At 43.1% G+C, this 20,919-nt stretch overlaps 2 pseudogenes; one reads left to right on the top strand and one right to left on the bottom strand.

Annotated features, from left to right (window-relative positions):
* Window positions 1-536: 536 nt before the first annotated feature.
* LOC137752529 (U6 snRNA-associated Sm-like protein LSm3 pseudogene) lies at window positions 537-4,574 on the top strand (annotated as a pseudogene).
* A 347-nt stretch (window positions 4,575-4,921) lies between these two features.
* Window positions 4,922-20,919, bottom strand: part of LOC137752643 (zinc finger protein 256-like) — a 36,765-nt pseudogene continuing 20,767 nt past the window's right edge.

Raw genomic sequence — 20,919 nt, 5'->3', positions numbered from 1 at the left:
GTGTGCCCAAGCTGTGGACATGGATGGCTGAGTGTCCCTACCAGATGCATGAGCGGTGGACAGTGGGGTGCTCCTGGGCAGGGTGGGGAGCCTGTGGATCCCCATGAACTGTGCTGCATCCCTCAGGGGACTCCAGGGGCAGATCTACCAGAACTCTGGGCAGGACACAGCCTTAGGCGATTAGCTTCTAGAGGGAGAAGCAGGGATTCAGCCCAGTGGGTCCTTCCTGAGTCTCCACATGGGGCAGACAAATGCTAAGTGTCTCCTTCGGTCCCTGCACTGTCCCAGCCTTCCCACCCAGCATTGTGGGTCTGGCTCTCCCTGCTGTGGTCCTCCATCACCACCACACCTGTACACCTCCTCCCTTTTAGAGATGCAACCTCAGATCACAGGTGTCCCCGCTGAGTTGACACATGTGCATCTTGGAGGAAAAGATGTAACCAGGTCCTTCTTAAGGTGTAGAGCAGAGAAAGTGTGCCCCAGACCCCTGCCCTGCACACTCCCAGCCCCAGTACTTATGATACACTGCCTCAACCATGAAGGTAGGCAGTGGCCCTGCATCTAGAATGCGGTCCTGGGGTGCAGGTGTCTGAAATAGTATCCAAGTAGGTGGTGAGACCCATAGAAGGTAAACACAGTTGGAAATAAACAGTCAACAATTACAGAAAGGTAGAGATGAAAAGAACTTTGGAGAGTTCAGAGGGTGAGAATCCGTTGCAAGGTAACCGGTGGGGTCAGAGGAGGCAACTCAGGATAGTGTGACTGCTCTGATACCTTGTCACTAACAAGGTGAGGCCAACTAGGGTTTCCACTGACTCCCCAGGGTGTTCAGGGACCTACCTCCCCACTGGCCAGTCAGAATTTTGTCTCTGAGGCGTCTGAGCCTCCAACCAGCCCGCAGCCCCTGCAGCTGTTGTCTGCCTGGCCTTGTAAAGTCTCCTCCTGCACATGCTAAGTTTAGTTTTCCATCAAAAAACCCGGGGGACCTCGAGTAGAATTTTTCAGTTCCTTCTCTGATCACATTCCAAATGAGTGGTGGCAGAATTTACGCTTCAGAAATTGGGAAACACTACAAAGCAGGACTACACTTAGTGTATTACTGAATGCCCGGACTTAAGTGATGGAGATTATGTTAATAATACATACTGATCTTAAACATGTGTGGGATTTGTGGTCATGACATTTTGCACGACATAGAAAATTTGAGGAAAAATCCTACCTTAATACAGGTATATCCTACCTGTATTAAAAACTATTATTCTGGGGCTTCCCTGGTGGTGCAGTGGTTGAGAATCTGCCTGCCAATACAGGAGACACGGGTTCGAGCCCTGGTCTGGGAAGATCCCACATGCCGCAGAGCAACTGGGCCCGTGAGCCACAATTACTGAGCCTGCGCGTCTGGAGCCTGCGCTCCGCAACAAGAGAGGCCGCAACAGTGAGAGGTCCGCGCACCGCGATGAAGACTGGTCCCCGCTCGCCGCAACTAGAGAAAGCCCTGGCACAGAAACGAAGACCCAACACAGCCAAAAATAAATAAATAAATTAATTAATTAAAAAAAAAAAAAACAACGTACCCATGACTGAGCCGCAAAAACAAAACAAAACAAAACAAAACTATTATTCTGTATGGCAAATGTTGCTCACTTCATTTAAGAATGAGTAAAATTCCACATATGTCTTTGTTGTTTTGATGTCTTATTTGTAAATGAAACGGGAAACAGCCATAATGCATATTAAAAAAAAAAAGCAAATAACAAGAACAGCACACACACACACGCACAAATATATACATACATATATATTTGTAAATATATATATACACATACATACATACAGGTGGCAAACAAAGACCTGCAAAATGCTCAAAATCATGAATCATTAGAAAAATGAAATTAAAACCACACTGAGATAGCACTATACACTTATGAAAAGGGCTGACATAAAAGATTAACCATATCAAGCACTGGCAGGGATGTGAAAGAAATGAAACTCTCTAACATACTGCTGGTTAATATGCAAAAAAAAGTACAGTCATTTTAGATCTACCCTGTGACTCAGACACTCCACTTCAAGTTACTGACACAAGATCAAAGAAACATACATCCATATAAACTGACACAAATGTTTGTAACAGGTTTATTTCCAATAGTCACAACCTAGAAATAACCTAAAGACCCATAAAGAGATGGATAAGTAAATCAACAGTGGTATATCCAAGGATAAGAATATTGCTCAGAAAAAAAAAGAGAGATGAGCTACCCATATCTCAAAGTAATTACAAAACATGAAGGAAATCAGAAAAAAATAAACAGCTTATTATTCCAAGCATATAAATACAAAAAGATGCAAAGGTTATCTATTGCAAGGGGAAGTAAACCAATGGTTACCTGGAGAAGCGGGAAAGGTAAGAAGAGATTATAAAAAGACATGAAGTTAATGACAGATATGGTCATTATCAGGACTAGGATGATGTTTTCAGAGGTTCATACCTATGTCAAAACTTATCAAACTGTACATTTTAAATATAAGCTGTTGAGTACATGTAAATTATATCTTTATAAAGCTTTAAAAATTAGCTCAAGATAAAAAAGAAGAAAAAAAACTATGTCCCACTCTTTATGGAAAATAGGTTGGGCAACCCTGTATTGACTCCAGCATCTCTCTCCTCATGCCCTCTGGAAGGTCAGTCTTGTCTCAGTAGCAGCAAATATAGGGAACAATGAACGTCACCACCCAAGTCAAGAGGAGTGCTGCATGGGTCAAGAGAGCCACATCCTCAGAATATGAATCCCCTTTTCTCTTTTTTCCTCCCTGCACAGTAAGGGCCTTGAGGCGAACATCACTGAGAGGCTACAGCAATCCACAAAACCTGATTAATTTCTCTGACAATGTCCTCAGCTACACAAGATAAGCATGCCTAGAGGTCCCGAGATTTGTGTACACACAGATCCTGCAGAGTCACAGAAACATTTCTGGCTACACTTTTAGAAGAGGAACATTTCATCTAGCTGGCTGCAGTCTCCTCCACTACCTACTAGAGTTTCCGTACCTATTACGGTTTCCCTTGGAACCAACAGTCTTATAACCAGTGAGACTAGCCCAGTGACTTGTGGCCATCAGGGAATGTGGATCTTTGTAGACCTGGGGAAAATATCCCCTCAACAGTGCTGGGATACGCTGTGATATCTACCTTGAGTAAGACAAAAAAATCATGTGGCTCTCAGAAGCACTCTTAAGATTCTCACACGTCCCCCTCCTTAGAGTCATCCAAGACTCATAAAAAACATAGGATACAGGCCTCAAATGAGGAAGAGAAAGCCCTGCAGTCTTTCCTAGGAGGCTCTACGCAGCAATGCAAATTTGGTCAAAATTGTCAAGTTGTTTTCTGCCATCATGCTGTCCCTCCTCGGGCACAGCGTGTGAGACCGATAAAAACTTCTTCTCCCCTTCATGCCTGTAGAGCACAAATTTGTACTAGTTTATAAACTACCCTACACAGGAATAGAACTCCCCAAATTAATGAGGACTTAAAAGGCCTTAGTTATTATTCAAGCCAAGGCAATGTGTGGCCGACAGTTCGAGTCCATGACGTTCAAGCTGGAAAGACACAAGTATCACGTGACACCAACATGTCCCTGAAAATTGTAGTCTTTGTTGGAACGCTGCCAGAAAACTCAAATGATGTTCTATGGAACAACATTGGGTCAGGTCCATGCCCAAGGTAATCAAAGAGGAGGGAAATATCCCCTAGCGCTCAGGCGACTCCTAATTGGGCCAACACAGGGGGGGACAGAGTCAGCTTCCCTGAGCACACTGGGTTGGTGACTGATGCACACTGTGTGGGCCTGCCGGCCAGTGGCCTTCCCACATAACTGGGGATTCTCCCCACTGTGCATGCTCAGATGTATGACAGTCAATTCAGACAGATGGCTCCTCAGATAGTTTCCTCTAGTGCCCTTATACTGAACACCGAAACTGCACATTTCCTGCACATCTATGCCATTGTGTAGTGTGAACTCTCTGATGTTGAAAGAGGTTACATTTTCCTATACAGTAAGTCCTCTACATACAAACCTTCAAGTTGTGAGCTTTCAAAATGCGAACATGCGTTCGCATGTCCAATCACGAGTTAGTTCATGTGTCTGGCGTACATTTTAACATGTGTGTATCCTCTACAAGTGCTTGTGCTTTTGCATACTTACTGTACAGTACTGTATAGAATAGTACAGTATCTTTATTTCAAGCCCAGGATGTCCAGAAACAAGCATAAAAGCAGAGGTGATGTGAAAGATTTTGGACGATGTGAACCAGCAACAAACTACGAACACTGTAGAAGAGTACCTGGATCTCATCAGGCTCAGCCTGGATGAGTGAAAATGAGAAACAACACAGAGCTTCGAGGCAGGTTACATTTAAATATGATATTGGGAGATGTGGAAGAAACTGTGACAACTATAGAAATTGATGAAGAAACATAGGAAGAAATATATAAATCAACAAAATGGAATATTCCAATGCTCTTTTTCCGGGGAGATGGTGTTGTCCTAGTTGCCCCGCCATTGAGAGTTGGCTGAAACAAAGAATTTATCCTGTGTGGAAAAAGAGACTTTGTATGATTGCCTCTTTAAATGTAGACGATATTCAAAAGAGAAACTAGCGTACAATTTGATATTAAGAAATAACCAAGAATTCTTCCACTCCTGAAATAAGTTGATTTGCAGATAACTCACAAATTCTTAGGCTAAATGGCAGTTTAATTTTCTCCAACCCTTCCAATAAATGTGATCACCAAGATGCAGAACATTTTCAGGAGTTCATTTGCCCCAATGTTTTTTCAGACAATTTCTGGGTTTCTTTCTTTAAATTGTTTCCTTTTTTGATTAAAAAAAAAAAAAAAAGCAATGGTGATGTAGCTGGTACTATTGTACTTTTCAAGGTAAAGTATGATTAAAAATGTTTTATTTTTTGTTTTTTATGTAGTATTTGTGTGAAAAGTATTATAAACCTATTACAGTACAGTACTATATAGCCCATTGTGTTAGTTGGGTACCTAGGCTAACTCTGTTGGACTTAAGAACAAATTGGACTTACAAACTCATTCTCAGAATGGAACTTGTTAGTTTGTATAAGACTTACTGTAAAAGGTTTCCCACATTCACTGAACTCTTAAGGCCTTTCTCCACTGTGACCTCTCTGATGACAACGCAGTTTGGACGTGGTAATAAAAGATTTCCCGCATGCACTGCACACATAAGGCCTTTCTCCAGTGTGAACCCTCTGATGATAATGGAGAGTGGAACTACAAGTAAAAGATTTACCACATTCACTGCACTCATAAGGCCTTTCTCCTGTGTGAATTCTCTGGTGTATTATGAGGTTATTTCTTTGGATAAAGGATTTCCCACATTCGCTACACTCATAAGGTCTTTCTCCAGAATGAACTCTCTGATGATAATGGAGGTCAGACCTAGAGATAAAAGATTTCCCACATTCACTGCACTCATAAGGTCTTTCTCCAGTGTGAGCTCTCTGATGGTAACGAAGGCTGGAGCTGAAGGTAAAAGATTTCCCACATTCATTGCACACATAAGGCCTTTCTCCTGTATGAATTCTCTGGTGTAAAATGAGGTTATTTCTCCGATTAAATGATTTCCCACATTCACTGCACTCGAAAGGCCTTTCTCCTGTGTGAACTCTCCAGTGTTGAATGAGTGTCCACCTATTGTTAAAAGATTTCCCACATTCAGTGCACTTAAAAGGCTTTTCACCAGTGTGAGCTTTCTGGTGTTGATTCAATTGGGATCCATATTTAAACAATTTCCCACACTCACTACATTCATAAGGCCTTTCTCCTGTGTGAACTCTCTGGTGTTGAATGAGAACCCACCTATTGTTAAAAGATTTCCCACATTCACTGCACTCATAAGGCCTTTCTCCAGTGTGAACTCTTTGATGATAATGGAGGTTAGAGCTAGTGGTAAAAGACTTCCCACATTCACTGCACTCATAAGGCCTTTCTCCTGTGTGAGATCTCTGATGGTATCTGAGAGCAGGCCTAGAGATAAAAGATTTCCCACAGTCACTACACTCATAAGGCCTTTCTCCTGTGTGAGATCTCTGATGATAAGTGAGGGCTGAGCTAGAGGTAAAAGATTTCGAACATTCACTGCACACGTAACTGTTTTCTCCATTGTGCCATGTGTGGGGAGAAATCAGGACAGATTTGTAGAGTAAGGATTTCCCACACTTGCTGCACTTGTACTGCCTTGCCCCAGTATGAATGCTTTGATGTTGACTGAGGGTTGAGCTTTGCCTAAAGGATTTTCCAGATTCACCACACACATGAAGCCTTTCTCCAGCATGGACTCTCTGGTGTACAACAAATGAGGATTTGTACCTGAATGTTTTCCCACACTCACTGCACACAAAACAAGGTCTTCCAGTGTGGACCCCCTGGTCCTGAACAAGTGTGTGTTTGGGGCTGAGGGCTTTCTTGCATTCTCCCCAGGTGTGATGACTTCTCCTGCCTTGTGAAGCTGACCCGCACTGGGTGATTTTGTTTGGCTTCTCGACAGTACAAGTGGCCTGTTGCTGCAGATGTCCCACAATGGTCTGGAAGTCCTTTTCAAACTCCTTACAGGTAAATGGCTTCTGTGACACATGGAACCTGCAGCTCTTCACAAACAAGGCCTCATCCACACTGCTTCTGAGAGTTTTCTCTCCCATGTGCTGCTCCTGGTGCTGTTTAAAGTTTGCACTAAAATAAAACAGTTTCACGCATGCCCCACACCTCAACAGTTTCTGGCTGTGTTGTGTTTCCTGATCCTCAGCCAAGTGGAAAACATTTCTCAAGACTGGACCACACATCTCACAGGGGTGCGTCTTCTGGGAACACAAAGCTGCCTTGGGAGTCCTAGCCTGTGACACTCCTAGAGAAGCGATTTGTTCAAAAGGTGCCTCTGCATCCTCTGCTCCACAGCAGCAACCTGAACAGAAAGAAATGCTGGTCAAGTACATGTCGACTATAGAGAAGGGTCAAGCTCATCACAGATGTGCATCTGTCTCAACTACAAAACAGCCAGAAAACAATTAACAAGATGGCAACAGTAAGTCCTTACAAAATTCTACAATTCAAAAACAGCAGCAAGGGGACTTCCCTGGTGGTGCAGTGGTTAAGAATCCGCCTGCCAATGCAGGGGACACGGGTTCAAGCCCTGGTCCAGGAAGATCGCACATGCAGGAGAGCAACTAAGCCCGTGTGCCACAACTACTGAGCCCGCATGCCACAACTACTGAGCCCACATGCCACAACTACTGAAGCCCGTGCACCTAGAGCCCATGCTCCGCAATGAGAAGCCACCGCAATGAGAAGCCCGTGCACCGCAACGAAGAGTAGCACCCGCTCGCCACAACTAGAGAAAGCCCATGCACAGCAACGAAGACCCAATGCAGACATACATACATACATAAATAAATAAATAAATAAATAAATAAATTTATTTATTTATTTAAAAATAAAAATAAAACAGCAGCAAGGACTTCCCTAGCGGTCCAGTGGTTAACACTCCACACTTACACTGCAAGAGGCATGGGTTTGATCCCTGGTCGGGGAACTAAGATTCCACATGCCATGTGGTGTGGCCAAAAACAAAAAACAAAAAAACCCCAGCAGCCAAATCGATAAAAGAACAAGACCCAATCATACGTTGCCAAAAAGCGACTCACTTCAGCAATAAGGACACACATAGGCTGAAAGTGAAGGCAACATAAAGACATTTCATGCAAATGGAAAACCAAAAGCCAGCAGGAGTAGCTATACTTGTATCAGACAAAATGAACATTAAGTGAATATCTGCCACAACAGACAAAGCGGTTCATGATATAATGATAAAGGAGTTAATTCATCAAGAGACTATAACAATGGTAAGTGTATATGCATCTAACATTGGAGCACAAAAATATATGAATCAAATATTAACCAATCTGAAGGCAGAAATACACAGGAACACAATAATAAGGGACTTCAATATTCTCCTTTCAACAACAGGTAGATCATCCAGACAGAAATTCAACAAGAAAACTTTGGACTGGAACTATACTTTAGATCAAATGGACATATACAAAACATAGCATCCAAATGCAGCAAAATACACATTCTCCTCAAGTGCATACAGAACATTCCCTAAAAAATAAAAATTAAAATAACCCAAACAAACAACAACAACAATGAAAGAACATTCCCTAGAGCAGATCATATGTTATAGGTTATAAAACCAGGTCTAACAAATTTAAGGAGATCAAAATAATACAAGGTATCTTTGCTGACCACAATGGTATGAAACAACAAATCAGTAACACAAGGAAAGTGGGGAAATTCAAAAATATGTGTAAATTAAACAACACAATCATGAAAAAACAATGGGTCTCTGAAGAAACCAAAAAACACCTTAAGACAAATGAAAACAGAAACACAAAGTACCAAAACTTATGGGACACAGCAAAAGCAGTTCAAAGAGGGAAAATAAATGCCTAATGTAGGCATTTATAGAAAAATAAAAATCGTGGCTTCACAGGTGACATCTACCAAACACTCAAAGAAGATTAAATACCTATCCTTTTCAAACTCTTCCAAAATACTGAAGAAAAAGGAATGCTTCCTAACTCATTTTACTAGGCTAACATCACCCAATACCAAAAACAGACGAAGACAACACAAAAAAAGAAAATTATAGGACAACATCTCTGATGAACACAGATGCAAAAATACTGAACAAAGTATTAGCAAACTAAATACAACATTAAAAGGATCGTACACCATGATTATTCCAGGGATGCAAGGATGGTTCGACATCTACAAAATCTATCAATGTGATACATCACATTAACAAATGTGATACATCACATTAACAAAATGAAGGATTAAAACCATATGATCATCTCAATAGATACAGAGAATGTATCTGACAAGATTCATCACCCATTTATGATAAAAACTCTGAAAGAAGTGGGTAAGGAAGGAACATACCTCAACATAATAAAGGCCATATATGAAAAACCCCTCAGCTGACATCGAACTCAATGGTGAAAAGTCAAAAGCTATCCCTCTAAAATCAGGAACAAAAAAAGGATGTCCACTATCTCCACTCTTCTTCAACACAGTATTGGAAGTCCTAGCCAGAGCAGTAAGGCAAGAAAAACAAAAGGCATCTAAAGTAGAAAGGAAGATGTAAAATTTTCACTATTTGCAGATAACATGATTTTACACATAGAAAACTCTAAAGACTCCACCAAAAAACTATTAGAAATAATCAACAAATAAAGTTGCAGAGTACAAAATCAACATACAAAACTCAGTTGAATGTCTAAACTCGAGCAATGAGCTAGCAAAAAAAAGGAATTAAGAAAACAATCTCATTTAAATGGCAACAAAAAGAATAAAATATATAGGTATAAACTTAACTATGGATAAAGACCCATACAATGAAAACTATAAGACATTATTGAAAGACTGAAAAAGAAATCTTTTCAAACAAATGGAAAGATATTCCACACTCATTGATTGGATGAATTAACACTGTTAAAATGTGCATATTAGGGACTTCCCTGGGGGTCCAGTGGGTAAGACTCTGAGCTCCCAATGCAGGGGGCCTGGGTTCGATCCCTGGTCAGGGAACTAGATCCCACATGCATGCCTCAACTAAGAGTCCGTATACCACAACTAAGACCTGGTGCAGCCTAAATAAATAAGTAAATAAATCTACTCTTAAAAAAAAAAAAAGTCCATATTGGGACTTCCCTGGTGGCGCAGTAGTTAAGACTCCGCCTGCCAATGCAGGGGACATGGGTTCGAGCCCTGGTCCGGGAAGATCCCACATGCCGTGGAGCAACTAAGCCAGTGTGTCAAAACTACTGAGCCTGTGCTCTAGAGCCTGCGAGCCACAACTACTGAGCCCACGCGCCACAACTACTGAAGCCCACACGCCTAGAGCCTGTGCTCCGCAACAAGAGAAGCCACCACAATAAGAAGCCCGTGCACCGCAATGAAGAGTAGCCCCAATCGCCACAAGTAGAGAAAGCCTGCACGCAGCAAGAAGACCCAACACAGCCAAAAAAATAATAATAATAATAAATAAAAAATAAATTCATAAAAACTAAATAGGGGCTTCCCTGGTGGCGCAGTGGTTGAGAATCCGCCTGCCAGTGCAGGGAACACAGGTTCGATCTCTGGTCCAGGAAGATCCCACGTGCCGCAGAGCAACTAAGCCCGTGCGCCACAACTACTGAGCCTGTGCTCTAGAGCCTGTGAGCCACAACTACTGAGCCACATGCCGCAACTACTGAAGCCCACATGCCTAGAGCCCGTGCTCTGCAGCAAGAGAAACCACTGCAATGAGAAGCCCGCGCACTGAAATGAAGAGTAGCCCCCGCTTGCCGCAACTAGAGAAAGCCCGCGTGCAACGAAGAGCCAACACAGCTAAAATAAAAAAAAACAAAAAAAACACTAAATAAAATAAAATGTCCATATTACCTAAAGCAATTTACAGATTGAATGCAATCCCTATTGAAATCCCATAAAAAATAAATTTATATAAAAAAATAAAATGTCCATATTACCTAAAGAAATCTACAGATTGAATGCAATCCCTATTGAAATCCCAATGACATTTTCCACAGAAATAAAACAAAAAATTCTACTATTTATATAAAACCACAAAAGATCACAAATAGCCAAAGCAACCTGAGATTAAAAAAAAAAAACAAAGCTGGGGAATTCCCTGGCAATCCAGTGGTTAGGACTCAGCGCTTTCACTGCAGTGGCCCGGGTTCAATCCCTGGTCCAGGAACCAAGATCCAACAAGCCACACTACATGGCCCAAACAAAGAAATAAACAAACACCAAAAAACAAACAAAAAACCCCCAAACAACAACAAAAACAAAGCTATAGGTATCACACCCCCTGATTTCAAACTATATTACAAAGCCATAGTAATCAAAACAGCATGGTATTGGCAGAAAAACATATACATAGATCAAAAGAAGCAGAATTGGGAACCCAAAAATAAACCCACACATATGTGGACAACTAAGATTGATAAAGGAGCAAAAACCATACAATGGAGAAAGGTCTTCAATAAATGGTGTTGGGAAAACTGGATAGTCACATGCAAAAAAATTAAACTAGACCTCTATCTCACATCATACACAAAAGTCAACTCAAAAAGAATTAAAGACTTGAATGTAATATCTGAAACCATAAAACTCCCAGAAGAAAACACAGGCAGCACACTCTTTGACATCAGTCTTACCAATCAATAACTTTCTAGATATGTCTCTTCAGGGAAGGGAAACAAAGGAAAAAAATAAACAAATGGGATTACATCAAACCAAAAAGCTTCTGCACGGCAAAGGAAACCATCAATAAAAAGACATCCTGAGACTTCCCTGGCGGTCCAGTGGTTAAGACTGCCTTTCCACTGCAAGGGGCATGGGTTCGATCCTTGGTTGGGGAACTAAGATCCTGCATGCCATGCAGCAAACCACCCCCCCACCCCCCGCCCAAAAAAAAAACACCCTATTGAATGGGAGAAGATATCTGCAAGTGGTATATCTAATAATGGGTTACTATCCAAAATATATAAAGAACTCACACAACTCAACAACAATAACAAAACCAAAACAACCCAATTAAAAAATGGGCAGAGGAGCTGAATAGACATCTTTCCAAAAGACATACAGATGGCCAACAGGAACAAAACCAGTATCTCCATGAAATACACGCACGTGCATATATATATATATATATATATATATATAGTAATGCAACATAATTCAGAAGAACCAAGATATGGAAACATTATAAGGTGTTCATCAGGAGACGAAATGATACAGAAAATATGATACACACATAGACACATGCACCAACTTTCCCATGCACATGTGTGCAGAAATACTCAGCCATGAAAAAGGAAAAACTGCCACTTGCAACAAGGATGAACCTAGAGGACATTATGCTAAGTGAAATAAGCCACAGAGAGAAAGACAAATACTGTATATTACTTATATAGAGAATCTTAAAAAAAGTAAAACTTAGAGAAACATAAAGCAGAATGCCAGATATTGAGGATTAAAGAAATGGGGAGATATTGGTCAAAAACACTTCCAGTTGATGAGTAAGTTCTAAGGATCGAATGTGTAGCATAGTGACTATAGTTATTTTAAATTTTTTTCTAAATTTATTTATTTATCTATTTATTTATTTTGGCTGCGTTGCGTCTTCTTGCTGTGCGTGGGATTTAGTTGCGGCGAGCAGGGGCTACTCTTCATCGCAGTGCGCGGGCTTCTCATTGCAGTGGCTTCTCTTGTTGCGAAGCACAGGCTACAGTAGTTGCAGCACGTGGACTCAGTAGTTGTGGCTTGCGGGCTCTAGAACACAGGCTCAGTAGTTGTGGCACACAGGCTTAGTTCTCCACAGCATATGGGATCTTCCTGGACCAAGGCTCGAACCCAGGTCCCCTGCATTGTCAGGCGGATTCTTAACCACTGTGCCACCAGGGAAGTCCACTATGGTTATTTGTTAACACTGTATTGTACACTTGAAATTTGCTAAAAGAGTAGATCCTAGGTGTTCTCACACACACACACATAGAAAAGTAATTATGTCAGGTAACAGGTATGTTAATTAACTTCACAATGGTAATTATTTCATAATATATATGTATATCAAATCATCACATTATATATATTAAATACAGAAATTTTGTCAATTATACCTCGATAAAGTTAGGGCAGGATGAAATGGATAGAAGAGGTCTAAATATCACAAAATGAACTATATAGGATAGAGTTCAATAGTAGTCCATGTACGTAGTCACCATGACAATGGCTGCAATTCCATAAACAGGCAGGCACAAGAAATTGTCAGATAAAGGAGTGGCCACAGAAACTGCATGGATCTGGACACACTGACCCATCCACGGAAAGGGCAAGCAAGCTGCATACATTAGCCTTACTGCAAGACTACTGACCTCAAATCCTTCCCTATGAGGGTTTGGTACAGCAGGTATTAGGGCTGTAGGGAAGAAAAGAGGGTAGTGCAAACACCCCAGCCCTAACTACCACAACTACCCAGAACACTGGGGAAGCAAGCAGTGCCTACACACATGCAGGACAGAGCACCTTCTGGGGGCGGTGAGGCAGAATACAGACCCTAGCCCAGGTCACTGGGGAGGGTGAGGGTCTTACCCAGTGAGGATATAAGTGTGTAGTTCTCCAGCATCACATCAAGGTACAGGCGTATCTGAGCCTCATCAAGGAGCCTCCATTCCTCCCAGGAGAAGTACACGGCAATGTCTTCAAAGGTCACACCAACCTGTCACAAAGGGGACAGATGAAAGCTTGAACATTCTCTGAGAAATCACAACACATCTCTCCCCACACCTATGCCATTCCCATCCTCCACTGGAGCTCCCCACCTCAGAGGAGATACCAGGCCCTGGTGCCACTGATGCCTGCTCTCTCTTCATCATCCTGTTTTATCACTGTGTTCAGCCCTCAGCAGTAACTGGCGGGGCGGGGGGGGGGGTGCGGAGGATGGTGCACCCAGATGCCATCTAAGCTCTGAGCTTGGCCGGTAATATCCCGTCCCTCCAGCCAAGCAATTCCCCTGGGGTCTCTCAAATTGTGGGAATCCAGACACAGCCAAATGTAAGCTCATGCTTCACGTATAAATCCTCAACACCAGGGCCTGGGGGCCATCAGCTCACACTTCCTCTCCATGTGCACATCATTCTGTAGATGACATTTCTCTCACAATTTCAGACCCTACAGTTGCGCTTCCACAGCACTGCCACATCCCTGCACCACACCATAGAATTCTCCCTGAACATACCCACACATTTGGCGCTTGGCATCCAGAGAGGGCTTAAGAAATTCAAACAAGATTCGGTACAACCCCAGTCCTCTGATGGATCCAACACCAGAGTAAGCCACAAATGCTGCTTAGAAGATCTCCTCAACTGCCTCTAATCTTTGCTTCAGTATTAGCCACCCAGAACCACATGTGAATTTCATATTCCCTCAACTCTCTTCAACTTTTTTACTGCCAGTTCTGCCCTTTCAGCAGCCACAACACTCCTCTCTCTCTCCACTCAACCTCTGTAAAAAAAAAACAAAAAAACAAAAAAAACCCCAGTCCTAAAAACCTCCCTGCCAGGCATAGTGACCCACAAATGATGACATTTGCCGCGGACCATATCCACTAGCAAGCCTCAAAAGTCCCAGACCCCGTCAAAGCTCATCACAAAATTCTGGAGAAGCCACATAGTAGTAATACTAAATAAGCAACAGCCCCAGTCTCACTGCCTTCTTGTCTCAATTACTCCTAAGTCTCCTCAGCCGTCACTTGTCCACTCATCCCATGGAAGCCTCGGCCTCCCGCCAGATCAACCTCTCTCCCATACTGTTCCCACTGCCACTTCTCTACCTCACTTGGGTTTGCAATGCCCAGCAAACCAACCAGGCCCTGAGCCGGAGAACCACTCCTCAGCACACACCAATCTTTCTGACCTACTAATACCATGGCCCCTATAACCTGTACTCCCCTCCTAAATGTGATCCACAGCTCCACCCTGGTCCACACAATGGCCATCACTTTTGAAAGTTTCCATTCCTGAACACCTTCTCCAGTTTTCCAGACCTGCCTGTCCAGCTGCCCACTTGTTGCCTACACTCACTCTTCTCTGAAACATCTCAGACTCTTAACAGAGCCAAAACAAACTTGTAACATTCCCAAGAAAAATTAACCTGCTGCTAATGTCCCCATCCAGTTGATGGGCCTTCCATCCCTTCGTCTACTAGGACCAAAACCCCTAGGGTCATCCCTCACTACTTCCTTTCTCTTGGCACCAGCAACACCCACAATTTGGTTTGTCCCTTCTCAAAAAACTGATCCAGAATTCAACCACTTCTCGCATATCCAAGACAGTCACTCTGGTCCATCAACACTCACCTAGGCTATTGCTATTAATCCGTCTGTACTTCGTGTCTCCTCCCTTACCCCCCTAAATTGTTCTATTCTTTGCAGCCAGAGGAAGCCTATTTTAGTCTGGGTGAGATCACTTCCCACCTGAGATTCAACCTTATATCACCTGTGTAATAAACGGCTTTTTTTTTTTTTTGGCCACACCATGCGGCTTGTGGGATCTTAGTTCCCTGACCGGGGATTGAAACCCGCCCTTGGCAGTGAGAGCGCGGAGTCCTAACCACTGGAACGCCAGGAAAGTCCCATAAACGGCCAACTTTTCATGCAGCAACGCTGCAAGCTTAACTCTGGGCAGCAGCATCTTGTTCCTAGCAGAAACAATCGAGAATTGCCCCAGTCCCTGATCAGTCAGACCGCCAAACCTCTGCACGTGACGGTGCCGGTCCCTCCGCCTGTGACCCTCTGCCACGCGCCAGCACACTGTCAGAAGAAACAGGGCCCCACCCACGGCCGCCTCATCATCCTGGACACCGGGGCCAGGGCTGTGGGCACGTGAGCAGGCGCCCCGCACTCGGGGCTTTAGTGTCTGGTGGGGTGAGGGCGGTGAGGGCCCGGAGGACGAGCGTTTACCTGACGCGGGTCCCTCGGCGCTGCCGCCGCCATCGGACCCTGTGGGCGGAGCGGGGCCGGGAGCTGTGGGAGAGGAAACGAGACGCGGGCACGGCGGTCACTCTCCCGGGCCTGGTGCGGGGCCCCCGGGGCGTCGCCGAGCCTCAGACCCGCCTCTGTGCAGCGGGTACCTTCTCAGTATCGTCACCTCTTCCCAGCACCGGTAACCGAAGCTTTCGAATTGTGAAAACGCTCAAGCACAGTCAAAATGACGTCCACAACGAGGCAGCCGGAAGTCCCGCCCTGACGCTATTGCGTCCCAGGAAAACCCGGCTTCTCTTGCCTTAATTGGCTGATCTTCGCAGCCACCCATCGCACAGCCGTCTGGGTAATGTATTTCCCACAGATCCACAAGCGTAGGTCCAGTATGTTACAACTCTGACATCTTGGAGAAAAGGCGAAGCTACACCGCGAGGACTTACCGCTAGGAAAACCAACCAAAGTCCAGAGACGGAGGACGGGCATTGCCTCTTCTTAAAGAGAGTGCACTCAGATGTTTGAGGAATACTATCTGTAGCTGATCACCCAAATGTTTGGAGACGTTATTTCAGGCTCTGTGAAGCTCAGCGTGTTCCCAGAGTCGAAGAGTATCTTTCGAGATGCTCTCAAATCCATTAATCCAAATGTACATACCATTGCAGAGTCATTTAGACAAATAATGGAGCCACTGGAAACTGAAGCTAATAAACAATAGTGTACTCTCCGTCTGTTTGGTAAAGACAAAATAAACACTCCAGAAAGTGTAGCGATAAGAAAGATAGAAGAAGGATGTTGCGCCACCTTGAGGAAGGAGTACAAAGATGGGTCTTTGACAGTGATTCCCACAGAGAACATGTCTCCTGCCTGTACAGTTAAATACTGTGTCCACTTCATTGAGCAACACTTTCATCTACTTAATATATCTTACTTCATATCCTCACATGTATTCAATTCCTTTCTGAATCTGACATCAGTCTCAAAAAGAGAAAAACAAAACAAATGCCATTTTGGCATGGGACAATGGCTGCAGTGTTTTGCCATATTCCACCGTTATTTATCATTTCATGGTTGGTCTTGTTTCATCTACCCAATGCACCTTAGTATATTATTTCACCTGTAATCCTAGACAGCTTATATTTTAATGTATAAACTCTACACAATGTGTTTTTAAAATGTAAGGGTTCTTCCATAAATCCAATAACTTTAGCACATAAAATCATAATATTTAAAATTATAGGGACTTCCCTGGTCGTCCAATGGTTAACTCCGCGCTCCCAATGCAGAGGGCCCCGGATTCATCCCTGGTCAGGGAACTAGATCCCACATGCATGCCGAAACTAAGTGTTCGCATGCCGCAACTAAGAGTCAGCACGACACAATAAAGATCCCGTGTGCAGCAACTAAGAACGAGCACAGCCAAATAAATAAATAAATATTTAAAAATAAATAAATAAAATTATAAATATGTTAGTGCTGAATTTTCTTGTTGTAGTATTCGTTATTTAGGGAGGATTTATTGCAATCTGGAAACAAAATATATATTTAGCCAATTATTGTGCCTTGTTAGTCTATTAACCTATATGTACCCACTCAGTGTGGGCACACTAGAGCCAAGTAGGTGGAAGGCACTGCAGCCTGTAGACTGTGATGGGCCCACTGCATCTACCAGTCAGTGGAAATTTGTTGTAACCTCCCTAGGGACCCAGGAGGATATGGAGCCCTGAGGCCTGTAGTCCATTTATCCTTCTGCCCCAGCCCACTCTTTGCCACTACTGGGGAAGGAAAGGTTTGCATCAGGTAAGAGTCAGCTCTGCTTTCCAACTGTTGAAGCTTATCATATGGGTTTGTCCCCACCAGCTCTGGACCCTGGAAGAGTTGTATAATGTCTTTGTACCTCAAGATAAAAGTTAGCCTAAGTTCAATATAGCTGATTTCACAGACGTACAAAACTCATCTTGGCTTAGCACAGGATGAGTTTTTCTCATTTATAGATACCTTCCTATGTATAGGCAGTGAACTCAGCACCACACAGTGATTCAGGGACCAAGATGCCTTCTATTGTAAACATGTGGCTTTAAGGCTTTCCTGGCACCATCCAGCTGACCAAGAGGAAACAAGAGGAAAGGGAGAAGTCACAACCACTATCACATACCTGACTTCCAATCACATTCTGTTGACAAGAATTAGTCTTTTTGGCCACCCCTGTGTGCATGGGCAGGAAAATGAGGTTGAGCTGTGTACCCAAGAGAAGACCAAATGAGTCTGGTGAACATATATGCAGTTGGCTGCACTCCGCATACTCTTGAAAAATGACAGCCATGATAGATTCTATGCCGTGTAAGCAGATAACGCAGGAAATGATCCACATAGGACCTTGGTCACAGTGTGTGGCTCAACAAAAGTTACTTATTAATATTAGTTATGTAACTATGATAGTCATAATGAATAATATTAATATCTCAAATTTATTTGCAGACTCACTTGAAAAGTCACACTTCCTAGTTAAATATACCCAAAAGGGACTTACCTGGTGGTCCAGTGGTTAAGACTCTGCACTCCCAATGCAGGGAGCCCAGATTCGATCCCTGGTCAGGGAACTAGATCCCATATGCCACAACTAAATATCCCGCATGCCTCAACTAAAGATCCCACATGCCGCAACTAAGACCCGGAACAGCCAAAAATATATATGTGTGTGTGTGTGTGTGTGTGTGTGTGTGTGTGTGTATACACCCATGAATACTCTTCATCGCGCACCTTATACCTTCACTATATATGTTGATCCTTCTGTTTATTAGTGAGACACTGAAAAAGTCTTTTCCCCCATGTCTTCCTGTTCTCACTGTCCTGTAAAACATCAAGAGGTAACTTGCTCTTCTTTCATATCTGGGCTGACGCAGGCAGCTGGAGCCATGAGGCATTTTGATAGCTATCATGCAGAGTCATGGTCTCTTCCCTCCGGTAGCTTCTCCAGCTGGCCAGATTCTCCACTGTTCCTCAAAGGCTGTTCCCAATCTTCACCCCTCTACTCAGTACCATGTCTCCATTTTAATATGACAAGCTAACAGACTCTTTATTCCTAAAAAAGGCCCATAATCTTTCCCAGTCCTCCAAATTCCCCAATTTTAGTGGATGGCCCTGACTTCCAAGAGGTTAAGAAGGCTGGAAACAAACTCAGATCCTTCAGTCCCTCTCCTATGAAACCCAACATGTAGCCATAGCCATCCACATGTCTTGTCCATCTAACATTATTTTCATCCCCTGGATTCACCATGCCAACCAACTCAATGAGCTCCGACACTACTATCCTATTCCAAGGTATCGTATCTTGCCTGAGTGTGATTTCCCCACATTTGCGCTGTGCACTGTTCAGCTCGGACTCCTGCACCAGCTCCCAAATCCACACAGACCTTGCTCCAGACCGCCACCACCTCCCACACAGCTGCTCACTCCTCATATAGCCTACTTCATGTTCAAAATGAGGAGTGTGTACTTTTGTCTTTGCTCCTTAACCCTTACACACTCATGTAGAGCTATATCCTCCTTGCCTCTTCCTTTCTCACCTCTGCAGAAGTGGTCCTGACTCTGGCTGAAGCCATTATCTGCATCTGAACCTAAATGTCACCTTCATTTTTTTCTCAGGGAATTCACTGCTTCACTTATTTCCTGCCTCTGGTAACTTCATTCTCTCTATGATCAACATTTTAAAATGCTCATGTTGTTGAGAATGGGAAAAATATAACAAACATAAAATATTCTCAAATATATAATGAATGGCCTCTAAATGGTGTTGACTGTATTTCAGCTGCCCAAACACACTTCCTGGAGAAGTTGTCTCATCCTAGGAATGGATCAGGATGGTCGAATATTTTCACACATTCATAAATCAATTTTAAAGAGAAGCTGCTTACAAACATACTGTATAAATAAACTCTTTCCCCAGTGGGGCTTTCTGCAAACGTGAGGGTCACTGGTCAGAAGTGTTCTACCTGTTTTCCATGCTGCCCATCCAACTGCACCAGATACTCACAGTCCTTGTCACACTTGGAGCATTTGAGATACTACTTTATGATTTTTATTCTGTTACTAAACTTTGGGATGAATTGTTTGGATAAATACCCTCCTGTGCTGATATTCATTGATTTTCCATCTTGAACTCCAACCTGAAATATATCAATAAAGCAAATCATTGCCCTTTCCCCTATATTTCTTGAAAATAAACTTCTATGCTGGAAGTTAGAGAATGGGACAAAAATAAAGCCCCCGTCCACTCAGATATTTCAATGATATCTAACATGACACACCAGATGATATCAATGATATCCATCTGACACACCAGAGAGAATAGAGTCCAAACACAGAGGCATAAACAGAGAGTGATAAGGGAATATGTTAAATGTGAAAAATGGTAGACTCAGAAAGAGAGAAAGGCATTCTAGATTCAGAGCCATCATTTTGAGCCTATATTCATGTGAAAAGGTCACACTTTGTCTAACTGCCTTGGTTCTCCAAACTACAACTACCATGAATTTACTGCCATTTTAATCGGCTTAAGATGGGCAATTTATAGTGCTGCATTAAGGAAAAACAATAGGAATGCCAACAAAATAATGTAAATGCCCCTAGGGCAAACAAAGATTTAGACATCGGCTTTTACGCAGGGTCTGTGAATACATTCACTCATTTATGGGGCACTGGAAGTGCTGTCCCTGGAAACCACTGCGTGTGCTCTTCATTTCCTCTAACACAGATGGTCATATCTGGTCTCTGAAGCTCAGCTTTAGAGGAAAAGTGTTTTTCAACCTAATTGACAGCTTTTCTTAGCCAAAACACAGTAGTATATTTACCTTCAGTGAACTTAAGAAGAATAATTTGCCATTAAAAAAATAAAGTACCGGGCTTCCCTGGTGGTGCAGTGGTTGAGAGTCTGCCTGCCAATGCAGGGGACACGGGTTCGAGCCCTGGTCTGGGAAGATCCCACATGCCGCGGAGCAACTCGGCCCGTGAGCCACAACTACTGAGCCTGCACGTCTGGAGCCTGTGCTCCACAACAAGAGAGGCCGCGATAGTGAGAGGCCCGCACACCGCGATGAAGAGTGGCCCCCACTTGCCGCAACTAGAGAAAGCCCTCACACAGAAACGAAGACCCAATACAGCCCAAAAAAAAAAAAAATCAATCAATCAATCAATCAATAATTTAAAAGGGGTATATTTATTTAAAAAATACATAAATAAATAAAGTACCTATGTAAATTGTTATGACGGTAAACACCTCCACCTTAGAGAAGAC

The sequence above is a fragment of the Eschrichtius robustus genome, chromosome 19, assembly GCF_028021215.1.
Source record: "Eschrichtius robustus isolate mEscRob2 chromosome 19, mEscRob2.pri, whole genome shotgun sequence".
Classification (NCBI taxonomy): Eukaryota; Metazoa; Chordata; class Mammalia; order Artiodactyla; family Eschrichtiidae; genus Eschrichtius; species Eschrichtius robustus.
This window is presented reverse-complemented; position numbering and strand designations above follow the sequence as displayed.